Source organism: Pan troglodytes, chromosome Y, assembly GCF_028858775.2.
Source record: "Pan troglodytes isolate AG18354 chromosome Y, NHGRI_mPanTro3-v2.0_pri, whole genome shotgun sequence".
NCBI lineage: Eukaryota > Metazoa > Chordata > Mammalia > Primates > Hominidae > Pan > Pan troglodytes.
In genome coordinates, this window is record NC_072422.2 from 13,834,936 (window position 1) to 13,844,956 (window position 10,021).

Below are 10,021 nucleotides of genomic sequence, written 5' to 3' on the forward strand. Positions count from 1 at the left end.
ATCTTGCAGATACTACAAAATGAGTACTTAAAAATTCCTCAATGAAAAGTAAGGTTCAACTCTGTGAGAAGAATGCACACATCACAAAATAGTTTGTCAGAGTGCTTCTGTCTAGTTGTTATGTGAAGATATTTCCTTTTCCGTCAGAGGCCTCAAGCCACTGCAAATATCCACTGGGAGATTCTACAGATAGAGTGTTTCAAAGTTGCTCAGTCAAAAGAAAGGTTCAACTCTGTGAGTTGAATGCACACATCCCAAAGGAGTTTGTCACAATGCTTCTGTCTAGTCTTTATGTGAAGATATTTCCTTTTCCACCATAGGCCTCAAAGCAATCCAAAGGTCCACTTTCAAATTCTACAAAAAGTGTGTTTCAAAACTGCTCAATCAAAAGCAAGGTTCAACTCTGTGAGATGAATGTACACATCACAAAGTAGTTTGTCAGAACGCTTCTCTCCAGTTTTATTGTGAAGCTATTTCCTTTTCCACCAGAGGCCTCAAAGCGATCCAAATGTCCACTTGCAGATTTTATAAAAATACTGTTTCAAAGCTGCTCAGTCAAAAGAACAGTTCAACTCTGTGAGACGAATGCTCACATTACAAAGAAGTTTGTGAGAATTCTTCTGTCTAGTTATTATGTGAAGATATTTCGTTATCCACCAGAGGCCTCAAAGCCCTCCAAATATCCACCTGCAGATTCTACAAAAAGAGTGTTTCAAAACTGCTCAATGAAAAGTAAGGATCAACTCTGTGAGATGAATGCACACATCACAAAGAAGTTTGCCAGAATGCTTCTGTCTAGTTTTTAGGTGGAGATATTTCCTTTTCCTCCACAGGCCTCAAAGCGCTTCAAATGTTCACATGCAAATTCTACCAAAAGAGGGTTTCAAAGCTGCTCAATCAAAAGAAAGGTTCAACTCTGTGAGATGAATGCACACATCGGAAAGAAGTTTGTCAGAAGGCTTCCATCTAGTTTTTATGTGAATATATTTCTTTTTCGACCCTAGGCCTCAAAGCCCTCCAAATATCCACCTGCAGATTCTACAAAAAGAGTGTTTCAAAACTGCTCAATGAAAAGTAAGGATCAACTCTGTGAGATGAATGCACACATCACAAAGAAGTTTGTCAGAAGGCTTCCATCTAGTTTTTATGTGAATATATTTCTTTTTCGACCCTAGGCCTCAAAGCGCTTCAAATGTCCACTTGCAGATTCTACGAAAAGTGTTTCAAAATGGCTCAATTGAAAGTAAGGTTTAACTCTGTGAGATTAATGCACACACCACAAAGAAATTGGTCAGAATGCTTCTGTCTCCTTCTGATGTGAAGATATTTTCTTTTCCACCGTAGGCCTCAAAGCACTTCGAATGTCCACTTGCATTTATTACAAAAGTGGTCTTTCAAAGATGCTCAATCAAAAGTAAGGGTCAAGTCTGAGAGATAAATGCACACATCCCAAAGGTGGCTCTCAGAGTGCTTCTGTCAAGTTTTTATGTGAAGATATTTCCTTTTCCACCGTAGGCCTCAAAGCACAACAAATATCCACTTGCAGATTCTACAAATAGAGTGTTTCAAGATTGCTTAATCAAAAGAAAGGTTCAACTCTGTGAGATGAATGCACACATCTCGAAGAAGTTTGTCAAAATGCGTCCGTCTAATTTTTATGTGAAGATATTTCCTTTTCCACCTTAGGCTTCATAGCGTTCCAAATGTCCACTTGCAGATTCCACAAAAAGAGTGTTTCAAAACTGCTCAATCACAAGAAAGTTGAAATCTATGAAGTAAATTCACACATCACAAAGAAGTTTGTCAGAATGCTTCTGTCTAGTTTTTATGTGAAGATATTGCCTTTTCCACCATAGGCCTCAAAGCGCTGCAAAGGTCCACTAGCAGATTCTACGAAAAGAGTGTTTCAAAGCTGCTCCATCAAAGGAAAGATTCAACTCTGTGAGATGAGTGCAGATATCACAAATAAGTTTCTCAGAATGCTTCTGTCTAGTTATTATATGAAGACATTTCGTTTTCCAACAAAGGCCTCAAAGCGCTCCAAATGACTACTTGCAGATTCTACAAAAAGAGTGTTTCAAAACTGCTCAATGAAAATTAAGGTTCAACTCTGTGAGATGAATGCACATATCACAAAGAAATTTGTCAGAATGCTTCTGTCTTGTTCTTATGTGAAGATATTTAATTTTCCAGGATCGGCCTCAAAGCACTCCAATTATCCACTTTCCTATAGTACAAAAAAAGTCTTTCAAACTGCTCAATCAAAAGTGAGGTTCAACTCTGTGAGATGAATGCACGTATCACAAAGACAGTTTTCAGAATGCTTCTGACTAGTATTTATGTGAAGATATTATCTTTTCCACCATAGGCCTCAAAGCACAACCAATGTCCGTTTGCAGATTCTACAGAGAGTTTCATGACTGTTCAATCAAAAGAAAAGTTCAACTCTTTGACATGAATGCACATATCACAAAGAAGTTTTTCAGAATGCTTCTGTCTAGTTTTTATATGAAGATATTTCCCTTTCTACCATAAGCCTCAAAGCACTCCAAATGTCCACTCCCACATTCTACAAATGGAGTGTTTCAAAGCTGGTCTATCAAAAGAAATGTTCAACTCTCTGAGATGTATGCACACATCACAGAGAAGTTTGTCAGTATGCTTCTGTCTAGTTTTTATGTGAAGATATTTCCTATTGAACCATAGGCCTGAAATTGCTCCAAATGTCCCCTTGAAGATTCTAGAAAAAGAGTGTTTCAAAGCTGCTCAATCAACAGAAATATTCCACGCCATGAGATGCATGCACACATCCAAAGGAGTTTGTCAAAATGCTTCTGTCTAGTTTTTATGTGAAGGGATTTCCTTTTCCACCACAGGCCTCAAGGTGCTCCAAATGTCCACTTCCAGATTCTACTAAAACAGTGTTTCAAAACTGGTCAATGAAAAGAAATGTTCAACTCTGTGAGATGAATGCACACAGCATAAAGTAATTTGTCAGAATGCTTCTATCTACTTTTTACGTGAAGATATTTCCTTTTCCGCATTAGGCCACAAAAGGCTCCAAGTGTCCACTTCCAGGTTCTACTAAAAGAGCATTTCGAAGCTGGTCAATCAAAAGAAAGGTTCAACTCTGTGAGAGGAATGCACACATCACAAAGATGTTTTTCAGAATGCCTCCATCTAATTTTTATATGAAGATATTTCCCTTTCCGTGATAGGCCTCAAAGTGCTCCAAATGTCGTCATCCAGATTCCACAAAAAGTATGTTTCGTAACTGCTCAATGAAAATTAACTTTCAACTCTGTGAGATGAATGCGCACACGAAAAAGAAATTTGTCAGTATGCTTCTGTCTAGTTCTTATGTGAAGATATTTCCTTTTCCACCGTAGGCCTCAAAGCGTTCCAAAGGTCCACTTGTAGATTCTGCCAAAAGAGTGTTTCAAAACTGTTCAATGAAAAGTAAGGTTCAACTCTGTGAGATGAATGCACACATCACATAGAAAGCTTCTCAGATAGCTTCTGTCTAGCTGTGATATGAAGATATTTCGTTATCCACCGTAGGCCTCAGAGCACTCGAAATGTCCACTTGCAGATGCTACAAAAGAGTGTTTCAAAACTACTCAATGAAAAGCAAGGTTCAGCCCCGTGAGATGAATGCATGCATCCCAAAGTAGTTTGTGAGAATGCTTCTGTCTAGGTTTTTTGTGAATGTATTTCCTTTCCAGCAAAGGCCTCAAAGTGCTCCAAAAATCCACTTGCAGATTCCCCAGAGGAAGGTTTCAAAACTGCTCAATGGAAAGTAAGGTTCAACTCTGTGAGATGAATGTACACATCACAAAGTAGTTTGTCAAAATCCTTCTGTCTAGTTTTAATGTGAACATATTTCCTTTTCGTGTTTCAAAACTGGTCAATCCAAAGTAAGGTTCAACTCTGTGAGATGAATACACATATCACAAGAAAGTTCTCAGAATGCTTCTGTCTAGTTCTTAGGTGAAGATATTTCCTTTGCCACAGTAGACCTCAAAGCACTCCAAATGTCCACATGCAGATCATTCAAAAAGGGTGTTTCAAAACTGCTCAATAAACACTAAGGTTTCACTCTGTGTGATAAGTGCACATATCACAAAGAAGGTTGTCCGAGTGCTTCTGTCTAATTTTTGTGTGAAGATATTTCCTTTTCCACCACAGGCCCCAAACCTTCCAAATGCCTACTTGCAGATTCTACAGAAAGAGTGTTTCAAAGCTGCTCAATCAAAAGATAGTTTCAACTCTGTGAGACGAATGCACACATCACAAAGAAGCTTGTCAGAATGCTTGTGTCTAGTTCTTATGGGAAGATATTTCCTTTAACACCATAGCCCTCCAAGCGCTCAAAATGTCCACTTGCAGATTCTACGAAAACAGTGTTTCAAAACTGTTCAACCAGAGGAAGGTTCAACTCTGTGAGATGAATGCACACATCACAAAGAAATTTATCAGAATCCTTCTGTCTACTTCTTAAGTGAAGATATTTCCTTTTCCACCATAGGCCTCAAAGCACTCCAAAGGTCCACTTGCAGATAGTAGAAAAAGGGGGTTTCCAAACTGCTCAATCAAAAGTAAGGTTCAGCTTTGTGAGATGAATGCATATGTCACAAAGTATGTTGTGAGAATGCTTCTGTCTCCTTTTATGTGAAGACGATTCCTTTTCCACTATAGGCCTCAAACCGCTCCAAATGTCCATTTGCAGATTCTACAAAAAGAGTGCTTCAAAGCTACTCAATCCAACGAAGGTTCAAATCTGTGAGATGAATTCTCACGTCACAAAGAAGCTTCTCAGAATGCTTCTCTCTAGTTATTATTATACGAAGACATTTCGTTATCCACCATAGGCCTCCAAGAGCTCCAAATATCCACTTTCAGATTCTACAAAAAGAATGTTTCAAAGCTGCTCAATCAAAAGAAAAGTGAAACTCTGTGTGATACGAAAGCACACATCACATTGGAGTTTCTCATAATGCTTCTGCCTAGTTATTACATGAAGACGTTTCGTTATCCACCATGGGCCTTGAAGTGCTCCAAATTCCATTTTGCAGATTCTACAAAAAGAGTATTTAAAAATTCCTCAATGAAAAGTAAGGTTCAACTCTGTGAGAAGAATGCACACATCACAAAAAAGTTTGTCAGAGTGCTTCTGTCTAGTTGTTATGTGAAGATATTTCCTTTTCCGTCAGAGGCCTCAAGCCACTGCAAATATCCACTGGGAGATTCTACAGATAGAGTGTTTCAAAGTTGCTCAGTCAAAAGAAAGGTTCAACTCTGTGAGTTGAATGCACACATCCCAAAGGAGTTTGTCACAATGCTTCTGTCTAGTCTTTATGTGAAGATATTTCCTTTTCCACCATAGGCCTCAAAGCAATCCAAAGGTCCACTTTCAAATTCTACAAAAAGTGTGTTTCAAAACTGCTCAATCAAAAGCAAGGTTCAACTCTGTGAGATGAATGTACACATCACAAAGAAGTTTGTCAGAACGCTTCTCTCCAGTTTTATTGTGAAGCTATTTCCTTTTCCACCAGAGGCCTCAAAGCGATCCAAATGTCCACTTGCAGATTTTATAAAAATACTGTTTCAAAGCTGCTCAGTCAAAAGAACAGTTCAACTCTGTGAGACGAATGCTCACATTACAAAGAAGTTTGTGAGAATTCTTCTGTCTAGTTATTATGTGAAGATATTTCGTTATCCACCAGAGGCCTCAAAGCCCTCCAAATATCCACCTGCAGATTCTACAAAAAGAGTGTTTCAAAACTGCTCAATGAAAAGTAAGGATCAACTCTGTGAGATGAATGCACACATCACAAAGAAGTTTGCCAGAATGCTTCTGTCTAGTTTTTAGGTGGAGATATTTCCTTTTCCTCCACAGGCTTCAAAGCGCTTCAAATGTTCACATGCAAATTCTACAAAAAGAGGGTTTCAAAGCTGCTCAATCAAAAGAAAGGTTCAACTCTGTGAGATGAATGCAGACATCAGAAAGAAGTTTGTCAGAAGGCTTCCATCTAGTTTTTATGTGAATATATTTCTTTTTCGACCCTAGGCCTCAAAGCGCTTCAAATGTCCACTTGCAGATTCTACGAAGTGTTTCAAAATGGCTCAATTGAAAGTAAGGTTTAACTCTGTGAGATTAATGCACACACACAAAGAAATTGGTCAGAATGCTTCTGTCTCCTTCTGATGTGAAGATATTTTCTTTTCCACCGTAGGCCTCAAAGCACTTCGAATGTCCACTTGCATTTATTACAAAAGTGGTCTTTCAAAGATGCTCAATCAAAAGTAAGGGTCAAGTCTGAGAGATAAATTCACACATCCCAAAGGAGGCTCTCAGAGTGCTTCTGTCAAGTTTTTATGTGAAGATACCTCCTTTTCCACCGTAGGCCTCAAAGCACAACAAATATCCACTTGCAGATTCTACAAATAGAGTGTTTCAAGATTGCTTAATCAAAAGAAAGGTTCAACTCTGTGAGATGAATGCACACATCTCGAAGAAGTTTGTCAAAATGCGTCCGTCTAATTTTTATGTGAAGATATTTCCTTTTCCACCTTAGGCTTCATAGCGTTTCAAATGTCCACTTGCAGATTCCACAAAAAGAGTGTTTCAAAACTGCTCAATCACAAGAAAGTTGAAATCTATGAAGTAAATTCACACATCACAAAGAAGCTTGTCAGAATGCTTCTGTCTAGTTTTTATGTGAAGATATTGCCTTTTCCACCATAGGCCTCAAAGCGCTGCAAAGGTCCACTAGCAGATTCTACGAAAAGAGTGTTTCAAAGCTGCTCCATCAAAGGAAAGATTCAACTCTGTGAGATGAGTGCAGATATCACAAATAAGTTTCTCAGAATGCTTCTGTCTAGTTATTATATGAAGACATTTCGTTTTCCAACAAAGGCTTCAAAGCGCTCCAAATGACTATTGCAGATTCTACAAAAAGAGTGTTTCAAAACTGCTCAATGAAAATTAAGGTTCAACTCTGTGAGATGAATGCACATATCACAAAGAAATTTGTCAGAATGCTTCTGTCTTGTTCTTATGTGAAGATATTTAATTTTCCAGGATCGGCCTCAAAGCACTCCAATTATCCACTTTCCTATAGTACAAAGAAAGTCTTTCAAACTGCTCAATCAAAAGTGAGGTTCAACTCTGTGAGATGAATGCACGTATCACAAAGACAGTTTTCAGAATGCTTCTGACTAGTATTTATGTGAAGATATTTTCTTTTCCACCATAGGCCTCAAAGCACAACAAATGTCCGTTTGCAGATTCTACAGAGAGTTTCATGACTGTTCAATCAAAAGAAAAGTTCAACTCTTTGACATGAATGCACATATCACAAAGAAGTTTTTCAGAATGCTTCTGTCTAGTTTTTATATGAAGATATTTCCCTTTCTACCATAAGCCTCAAAGCACTCCAAATGTCCACTCCCACATTCTACAAATGGAGTGTTTCAAAGCTGGTCTATCAAAAGAAATGTTCAACTCTCTGAGATGTATGCACACATCACAGAGAAGTTTGTCAGTATGCTTCTGTCTAGTTTTGATGTGAAGATATTTCCTATTGAACCATAGGCCTGAAATTGCTCCAAATGTCCCCTTGAAGATTCTAGGAAAAGAGTGTTTCAAAGCTGCTCAATCAACAGAAATATTCCACGCCATGAGATGCATGCACACATCCAAAGGAGTTTGTCAAAATGCTTCTGTCTAGTTTTTATGTGAAGGGATTTCCTTTTCCACCACAGGCCTCAAGGTGCTCCAAATGTCCACTTCCAGATTCTACTAAAACAGTGTTTCAAAACTGGTCAATGAAAAGAAATGTTCAACTCTGTGAGATGAATGCACACAGCATAAATTTGTCAGAATGCTTCTATCTACTTTTTACGTGAAGATATTTCCTATTCCGCATTAGGCCACAAAAGGCTCCAAGTGTCCACTTCCAGGTTCTACTAAAAGAGCATTTCGAAGCTGGTCAATCAAAAGAAAGGTTCAACTCTGTGAGAGGAATGCACACATCACAAAGATGTTTTTCAGAATGCCTCCATCTAATTTTTATATGAAGATATTTCCCTTTCCGTGATAGGCCTCAAAGTGCTCCAAATGTCGTCATCCAGATTCCACAAAAAGTATGTTTCATAACTGCTCAATGAAAATTAACTTTCAACGCTGTGAGATGAATGCGCACACGAAAAAGAAATTTGTCAGTATGCTTCTGTCTAGTTCTTATGTGAAGATATTTCCTTTTCCACCGTAGGCCTCAAAGCGTTCCAAAGGTCCACTTGTAGATTCTGCCAAAAGAGTGTTTCAAAACTGTTCAATGAAAAGTAAGGTGCAACTCTGTGAGATGAATGCACACATCACATAGAAAGCTTCTCAGATAGCTTCTGTCTAGCTGTGATATGAAGATATTTCGTTATCCACCGTAGGCCTCAGAGCACTCGAAATGTCCACTTGCAGATGCTACAAAAGAGTGTTTCAAAACTACTCAATGAAAAGCAAGGTTCAGCCCCGTGAGATGAATGCATGCATCCCAAAGTAGTTTGTGAGAATGCTTCTGTCTAGGTTTTTTGTGAATGTATTTCCTTTCCAGCAAAGGCCTCAAAGTGCTCCAAAAATCCACTTGCAGATTCCCCAAAGGAAGGTTTCAAAACTGCTCAATGGAAAGTAAGGTTCAACTCTGTGAGATGAATGTACACATCACAAAGTAGTTTGTCAAAATCCTTCTGTCTAGTTTTAATGTGAACATATTTCCTTTTCGTGTTTCAAAACTGGTCAATCCAAAGTAAGGTTCAACTCTGTGAGATGAATACACATATCACAAGAAAATTCTCCGAATGCTTCTGTCTAGTTCTTAGGTGAAGATATTTCCTTTGCCACAATAGACCTCAAAGCACTCCAAATGTCCACATGCAGATCATTCAAAAAGGGTGTTTCAAAACTGCTCAATAAACACTAAGGTTTCACTCTGTGTGATAAGTGCACATATCACAAAGAAGGTTGTCCGAGGGCTTCTGTCTCATTTTTGTGTGAAGATATTTCCTTTTCCACCACAGGCCCCAAACCTTCCAAATGCCTACTTGCAGATTCTACAGAAAGAGTGTTTCAAAGCTGCTCAATCAAAAGATAGTTTCAACTCTGTGAGACGAAGGCACACATCACAAAGAAGCTTGTCAGAATGCTTGTGTCTAGTTCTTATGGGAAGATATTTCCTTTAACACCATAGCCCTCCAAGCGCTCAAAATGTCCACTTGCAGATTCTACGAAAACAGTGTTTCAAAACTGTTCAACCAGAGTAAGGTTCAACTCCGTGAGATGAATGCACACATCACAAAGAAATTTATCAGAATCCTTCTGTCTACTTCTTAAGTGAAGATATTTCCTTTTCCACCATAGGCCTCAAAGCACTCCAAAGGTCCACTTGCAGATAGTAGAAAAAGGGGGTTTCCAAACTGCTCAATCAAAAGTAAGGTTCAGCTTTGTGAGATGAATGCATATGTCACAAAGTATGTTGTGAGAATGCTTCTGTCTCCTTTTTATGTGAAGACGATTCCTTTTCCACTATAGGCCTCAAACCGCTCCAAATGTCCATTTGCAGATTCTACAAAAAGAGTGCTTCAAAGCTACTCAATCCAACGAAGGTTCAAATCTGTGAGATGAATTCTCACGTCACAAAGAAGCTTCTCAGAATGCTTCTCTCTAGTTATTATTATACGAAGACATTTCGTTATCCACCATAGGCCTCCAAGAGCTCCAAATATCCACTTTCAGATTCTACCAAAAGAATGTTTCAAAGCTGCTCAATCAAAAGAAAAGTGAAACTCTGTGTGATACGAAAGCACACATCACATTGGAGTTTCTCATAAGGCTTCTGCCTAGTTATTACATGAAGACGTTTCGTTATCCACCATAGGCCTTGAAGCGCTCCAAATGTCATCTTGCAGATACTACAAAATGAGTACTTAAAAATTCCTCAATGAAAAGTAAGGTTCAACTCTGTGA